The sequence below is a fragment of the Cervus elaphus genome, chromosome 14 (assembly GCF_910594005.1).
Source record: "Cervus elaphus chromosome 14, mCerEla1.1, whole genome shotgun sequence".
NCBI classification, from domain to species: domain Eukaryota; kingdom Metazoa; phylum Chordata; class Mammalia; order Artiodactyla; family Cervidae; genus Cervus; species Cervus elaphus.
The window spans coordinates 74,030,438-74,038,293 of record NC_057828.1 but is presented as its reverse complement, the minus strand read 5'-3'; the positions used below and the strand labels follow the sequence as shown (position 1 = coordinate 74,038,293).

The window sequence follows — 7,856 nt, the reverse complement described above, 5'->3', positions numbered from 1 at the left end:
ATCGAGACAAGGATGGGACCCTCAGCTGCTGCCTTTTGCCAGTAGCTGGAGCACGGTGAACACAGCCTTGAAACTCACTATAAAATAGAAAAAAAAAAAAAAGAAGCACACAAGTAGCCAGGCTGTCTGCCTCTCCCCTTGTGCCCCGGTCTTTGGCATCGAGGTAGGCCTAGCCTGTGTTCCCGCCGCCTGGCTGCTTGCTGCCAGTTCGGTTTCCCAGCACTTGGGTCTCATCCCAGTCTCACGCCTCACATGGAGCTGGCTGGTTCCTGTTAGCGTTTCAGTCTACCCCTAACAGTGAGCATCGCAGCTGCCAAGACCTCATGAAACTGGATTCCCATTTGGCCCCTTCTGATCAGACCCTGCTGGATCACTTTGCCTGCCTAGAAGCAGACGGTGGCTGTGCCACGTCTCTTGGACCAGTCTGTTACAGCGCAGGGAAGGCTGCATCTGGTCCATACATTCTGATTCAAGTTACCTCCAGTCTCCTCAGCTTGTGGTGCAACAGGCTCCGACCTGGAACTCTACGTATCTAGCCCCCTTTCAGAATAGTTCCTGAGAGCTATCACCTGTGCTTAACAAAACAATTTCAAGTGAGGAGACTTGCAGGAAACTTATCTATTTTTCAAAGTCTTCCACAGAAAGTTCCCAAGAACATTCTAGAAGATAACACGGTTTTATTTGCTCAGCGCCTTAGCTCAAGTCAGAGGTGATTTATGACAAGGCCTTTTTCAAACTCGTTGATCTGGTGTTCTGGCTAGCTTTGACCTGCCCTCAAAAGAATGTTCTGCCCTGAAGCAGGCCCATCTGGTCAGACATAGTTACACAAATGTGTAGGTTCTTGCAAATGGTCCATCAGCTTCCAGAGAGAAAAACAACCAGCTGAGTCGTTAGTTGTGTCTCAGAGTACTGCTATTTTCAAAGCTATTTTCATTGAGACCTTCTGCCTGGGGGAAAACACTTGTTAAATCTGTGTGTTATGAAGTGTTAGGCTAGTGACATTCAAAACTGTTAACACTTAGACAGTTTTTGATTTATTAATGGACTTTTCATCTTTTCAAACTGGCTTTTTCAAATCAATAATAATCTCTGTTAATCAAAATGCATACAGAAACACAGTTTATGAGTTGGTCATTATTCTTTCTTGCTATGGAAAATTAGCCAACAACTGTTCAACAGACCCACACAACCAGCAATAACTTTGAAATATAGTTAATAACAAACATATTCATGATTTTTCACTATCTTGCTTGTTCTCAGTGATAAGATTCAATATAAATGTCTTGCATTAAGATTTGTGTTTGTTCATTTCTGGTGTGTACAAAAGAAATAAAACAGTATTCCCAACAGTTAATATTTTAATTGCTTTGTTCTTTTTGGCATATTTTAGAAATAAATCACTCTGGACTTATCCATTAATAAAAAGTTATTATGACTTCAAATCCTCTTTTGGCTAGATTGTGCATACAAATAAGTATAGAATCCTTTGAAAATCTATTACATACAAGTCACCTAAAACAGAGCTGTTTTCAAGACCTTTCTGCTAAGCTGTGGAGACCTTTTTGTTAATTTACGAAGCCTTTCCTACTACAGGGAAAGCAGATGAAATAGTGACAGTCATGGTTGAACTGGTGATGAAAGGCCCAGAGCCTGCCAGGAACTACTCCCAGAATCTCAAGGTCTCTCTCAAGGGTCACCTCCAAGTATTCAGGCTACTGTGTAGCACAGTACAAAGGCTATAGCCTGACAGACAAAGTGTAATTTCAACCCTAGTTCTCTTGGGTACCAAGGGGGTCATCTTAACAGCATCAAGCCAAATTTTACTGACTCTTCTTGCCACACATTTAACGAGGACATTGGACCTATTTCAACAAAGTCCTACCCAGACTCCACAGAGATGTCTCACGTGTCCTTATGAATAGTGACCAGGCAACAGGCAGAGTCTCCCAGGTACATCCCCTTACCCTGGCCCTGGCCCTATCCAAGGTCCTCTGGTCACAAAGCTTCTTGAAGGGTGCCTCCCCATATCCCAACTTCTGGCAGGCTTAGTCAGAATTTCAACATTCAAGCCAAAGCAACTAAATATAGAGTCCAAAACTGGCAATCCATAAGGGCTAGAAAGGGCTGTGTTCTGGCCCATCTGTCCAGCAGCCTGTGTCATGCTGGTCCCTTGGGGATCTAAGAATGATACTCTTGGGACTTGCCCAGTGCAGCAGTTAAGAATCCGCCTTCCAATGCAAGAGATGTGGGTTCAATCCCTGGTTGGGGAACTAAGATCCTACATGGCTTGGGGCAACTAAGCCTGCGTGCCACAACTACTGATCTTGTGGGTGGCAAACTATAGAGCACATGTGCTCTGGAGCCCTCACAAAGGAACTAGAGGAACGTTTGCACGCCATGGTGAAGAGCCTGCATCCATCACCAAAGATCCCACATGCTGCACCTAAGACCTGACATGGCCAAAATAAAATAAATAAGTAAATATTAAAAAAAAAATGCAACTCTTCAGACTTCTCTGTCTTGTGGTTAAGACTCTCTGCTTCTACTGCAAGGAGCATAGGTTTGATCCCTGGTTGGGGAACAAAGATCCCACATGTGAGGTGGTGTGGCCAAAAAATAAAAGTTATTACTTTTATTATAAATAAATAAATAGAGTAGTACTCTTGCCTCAGGCCTCACAGCGTCCTTCCTGAAGACCAATATTACAGGTCTGACTCAGGCTCTCTTCTGGAGGGCTCAAACACCAAGCTCAAACACTAAGGAAGAAACACATCCCATCCTAGGCTTTCGTTTTCACCCCACCCATCATCACTAAACTTCCTCCCTTCTCTTTCAACCCCATACAACAAAACTACAAAGACTACTCTCATCCACTCAGCAGTTTAGGTACATTCTGCAACACGTGTGCACCTCGGTTTGGGCTCAAGGTGGAATTCATTCGACTATGTTACTTGGAACCAAGTGTGATATCAGCTGTCCTGCTTTTCTTAGAATGAGACCATTGACTTGTTCAAGACACGGCTCTGAGCCCAGCCCCCGAGGTGTCATGAGCTCAGACAGGGAGAAGTGTTCAGGACACGAGGCAGTTTCAGCAAACATGTCAGTCCCCTTGGTCCTTGGAATGAACGTGCAACCCAAAGGGCAGCTACCGTCTTGATTGTGTTTCCCGGAAAACTACGAAGAAAAACAAACCAGGCAACAACAAAAGCTATTTCCTGGCTCTCCCAGCAACTCTGACTAGTTCTGAGTGGTTGTTGTTTTGTTTTGTTTTTTTTATTATCCCTTCCTTTGGGGAACAAATTAAAGTTGTGTGTTTATTTCTGCAACACTGAGAAACACAAAGAGAAAGCCTCCCAAAAGGATGAGCCTGCTTCCCATTCCAGAGATTTGCCAACAACACTTGAAAAGGAAAAATAAACTTGAAGGCGTTGCATTATGTAATAGATCTGCCCTTTCATATTCCTTATAAATCCATTTCTATTTTAAATTCACTCGAGGTATGACTGTCACCAACCCCCCATCCCCCTCCCTGCAAAAACAAAAGACATAGACAGCAAAGTGAAGGATCACTATATACCTAGTATATGTGTTATGTAGTAGTTCCCATTTTCAGGTTCCTCAACATGTGGCATAAATGTGTTTTTCCTGATGTCTACATGAATCAGTCCAAACCTTAGGGATTTTTTTAAATGGCAATTTATATTCCAACAATGTCATGGTCTCACCCACGTCTGCGAGATTAGGTGTGATACAGATCAAACTGAAATATTATCACACGTACTAGATTGTCAGGGAGAGATCCTGACCATGGCCTCCTTGCCTGGTCTAGCCTAGCCCTAACCTTAGTGTCCCAGTACACAGGTCACATACGTAGACTTATCCCAGTCAATGTGGATTTCCTACTTAGTCCCTGCTCCTGAGGTCTAGAGGCTAGATTGTGTGAGTGGATAGGAGGCAACAAACCTGGGCTATCAATGCAACAGGTCTTTGGGCCTTTCCTGTGCCACCCAGTTGCAGGTTCCTGCCCTATTTTTTCCTGGTGGGTGGCCCCTGGGATTTCCAGGAGATTGACCACAGCCCGGATGGTAACAGAAGCCACTTAACCCACATGTTTCCCCAGACGGAGATCTGCCCCCAGTGAGAGTGCACCGCTGATCCAAGGTCCCTTGGGAGGAAAGGACTTTCTAAAGAGAGCAGCAAGAGAGCATCGGAGCCTGAAGGCAGCAAGCCCCACTGGCCTGGAAGAACTTAAGTGTCAGTTTCCTAGGGTGGGAGAAAAGTTGGAAGGACCCTGAAAATTCTTTTCAGGGAGAGACTCCCCCCCACCCCTTCTTGAGGACTTGTCTGGGTTGGTTACAGTTAGTGGCTACTTATAGTCCAGCATTTTCAGACTCTTCCAAGAACATCACTCTAAAGCAGTCTTTCTTCCATCAATAGCAGTGGCCTCTCATAACTGTGATGTGTTAAAAGTTATGAGAAAGCTAAATGTTAACAGTTCTTTTATCACGGTAAAAGAACTCCTTTCCAAGGTGAGGGAGGAATGGAACAAAGGCAGTAGAGAGAACTGAGAGATGCACATGTGCTAGGTTGCTACAACAACTGTAACAAATTATCCTAAACTTGGTAGCTTAAAACAATAGAAATTTATTCTTTCATAGGTCTGGAGGTCAGAAGTCCAAGGTCAAGGTTCTTTCTGGTAGCCCTGAGGGAAAAATCTGGTCCATGCCTCTGTCCGAGCTTCTGGTGGCTGCTGCAATTCTAGGCATTCCTTGGCCTGCAGATGCAACACTATAGTCTCTTCACAGCACCTTCTTTACTGGGTGTCTTCTCTCCTGCGACAAGACACTTGCCATTAGGGCGCATCCTAATTAAGATTCTTATTTAATGACATCTGTAAAGCCTGTTTTTCCAAATCGGGTCGCCTTCACAAGTTCTAGGTAGACATCTCTTTGGGGGGAGATACAATTAACCAATACAATTTGTAAAGGAAAAGCAAGTAAATTCAAATAAGAAAGGTAACCAACATCTCAATAACAATTGTAGAACAGATAAAATAGACTGGAGTTATGAACTGGGAGTGACAATATTGAGTTATAGTCCTAGTTAAGAGTCACTGATAACCCACTCCAATATTCTTGCCTGGAGAATCTAATGGACAGAGGAACCCGGTGGGGTACAGTCCATAGGGTTGCAAAGAGTCAGACAGAACTGAAGCGACTTAGGAAGCCCACACGCACAATAGTGGTTTTGCAATCTTGGGCAAGATCCTCCCTTTTATAGACTCAATTGCTGCATCTTGAAAATGAGAAAATAGATTAAATGAGCTCTTCCAGCTCTGCTGTCCAATGGTTCCATTTGACAGTCTTCTAACTCTCTCTCACGTGTTCATATATGTGCATACACATGCGCGTGCACACACACACACACACACACGCATGCAAAGCACACGCCTCCCTACTGCAGATCAAGCTAGGCACCTCGCAGACATCCAGCTGAGTCTAGGATTTATACTTTCTTATGTGGGGAGTCTGGAATCTCACTTCCATTGTGTCATGTTTGACTTGGCCAGAGGAATTTATTTGGCAGTGCTTAAAAATGCCACACCTTTATATGCTGAGTTTTTCCACAATCTTCTTGTCCTGGATTTCAGAACACTTCCTTTCCTCTTTTCCATTTAAGGATTTCAGCCTCTGGTTTTCAGCATGTCCACTGTTCTCTCTGCCCCAGGAGTGGTCACATCTCAGATGGTGTGCCTTGGCTCTGGCAGATCACTCAAAAAGAGGGTGATGGATAAAGAAGATAGGCTTGGAAATTCCACAGCTTTGTTTCTTCATGGAATTCCTGATGGTATAATGATCAGCACTGGAATTTACATCACAACCCTACTCCAGAACACATGCATCTAGTTGGGGTGAATTAACTGTGTCTTATCATCCCACACATCTACATGTGACGGCTGGGCAGAGGAAGAGTGTAGTCATGGAACACAGGATAAGAGCTGGAGAAACTGTGTGCAACTGTTTCTATGTGTATGAATGCTTAGAAAATATAAATTTTGTGAGGACAGGGGCTACTATCTTGTTTACACCTGTGCCCTCAGCACTAGCTGGAGGTGTGGCACATAGTAGGCACTCTTTACGTTTCTGAGTATGAATGAAAATGAACATATGGACCAGACTCCTGGAGGAGTGCAGATCCCATGCAATGTCTTCATTTCTGATTCATTTTCAGTAGACAGAAGTGTTAATGGGCTAATGTTAATAACTGATGATCTCTAAATGATTAAAGGTATTAAGGGAATACCTTCTGTTCCTTATTAGGTCTGGTGGTGGTGGCTTAGTCCCTCAGTCGTTGTCCCACTCTTCGTGACTGTAGCCCGCCTCTGTCCATCGGATTCTCCAGACAAGAATATTGGAGTGAGTTGTCATTTCCTCCTCCAGGGGATCTTCCCCACTCAGGGATCAAACCCGGGTTTTTATGTGCTGCAGGCAATCTCCTGCATTGGAGGCGGGTTCTTCACTGACTTAGCCGCCAGGGATCACCATCAGCTCTTGAGTCAGTTCAGTTCAGTCGCTCAGTCGCGTCGGGCTCTTTTACCCCGTGAACTGCAGCACGCCAGGCTTCCCTGGCCATCACCAACTCCTGGAGCTTGCTCAAACTCATGTTCATCGAGTCGGTGATGCCATCGCTCTGAGGTCCTTCCATTAATAGGTTATTAAGAAAAATAACCCTCTACTTACCTGTTCTATGAATTTAGGTATTTCGATGTTGATTCTTCTTAAACTTCTATCTTTGCCTCCTCGTCCTCCTCACTGGGCACGCTCCTAAACACACACTCATCACAGACAGGAGTAGCTGGGAAGGGTCTGGTCTCTGCCACCAGCTTGTCCACAAAAGAAACAAACAGGTGGTCTGTGTGGCCACCTAGTGGAGCCTCTTCGTCCCTGCAGTTCTTCAGAGTTTCTGAAGGCGCTGAGGGAACCTGAAGGCGCTGAGGGAACCTGAAGGCGCTGAGGGAACCTGAAGGCGCGAGGTTCTCTGAAGATTCCCCCCGACGTGCTTGGGGGGTGGGGTGGGGGAATGTTTGCCTGAGGAGAGAGGAGGCTGAGAAAGAAGGCGAGCCTGGCGCGGGGGGCCGCCCCACTTCCTCAGGGATGGGTGGCCAAAGGCTGCCGCGCGCGCGGGAGGCTGGGCGAGCCTGACCTAGACGGCGGAAGTGACGTCATGGCCTCCGCCTCAGAGAAGCCTTGAAACGGAGGGTGGGGGTGGGGACCGTGGAATGAGTGCCAGCGTGAGACAGAAAGTCCTTGTTTCCTGGGAAAGGTCAGCCTTTGAGAGACTTTTGAGCAACTATCACTGGCCTCAATTTTCAACTCTCCATTCTAGTTCCTTCAGAGAATTGTTATTTTGGGACTGAGAAACCGTAGTGATGGTGGAGGACAGAGAAGGAGCACAAAGCGGTGCTCAGAGAACAAGGCCGGCAAAACTCAGCTGCTGCTGCTGCTGCTGCGTCGCCTCAGTCGTGTCCGACTCTGTGCGACCCCATAGACGGCAGCCCCCCAGGCTCCGCCGTCCCTGGGATTCTCCAGGCAAGAACACTGGAGTGGGTTGCCATTTCCTTCTCCAGTGCGTGAAAGTGAAAAGTGAAAGTGAAGCCGCTCAGTCGTGTCCGACCCTTCGCGACCCCATGGACTGCAGCCCACCAGGCTCCTCCGTCCATGGGGTTTTCCAGGCAAGAGTACTGGAGTGGGGTGCCATTGCCTTCTCCGGCAAAACTCAGCAGCTGCTGGGAAATGGAGTTTGAATGAAGAGTTAACGGCCATGAATGAGGCTCCTAGGAGAAGGCGCTCTAGAAC

At 46.1% G+C, this 7,856-nt stretch overlaps 1 long non-coding RNA gene across 1 annotated transcript; it reads right to left on the bottom strand.

Annotated features, from left to right (window-relative positions):
* Window positions 1–4,574: 4,574 nt before the first annotated feature.
* On the bottom strand, window positions 4,575–7,203 carry LOC122707797. Its single transcript, XR_006344916.1, has 3 exons — window positions 7,021–7,203; window positions 6,741–6,982; window positions 4,575–4,832 (listed from the first exon to the last, which is right to left on the bottom strand). It is a non-coding gene; the product is annotated as an uncharacterized LOC122707797 (long non-coding RNA).
* Between the last annotated feature and the right edge of the window lie 653 nt (window positions 7,204–7,856).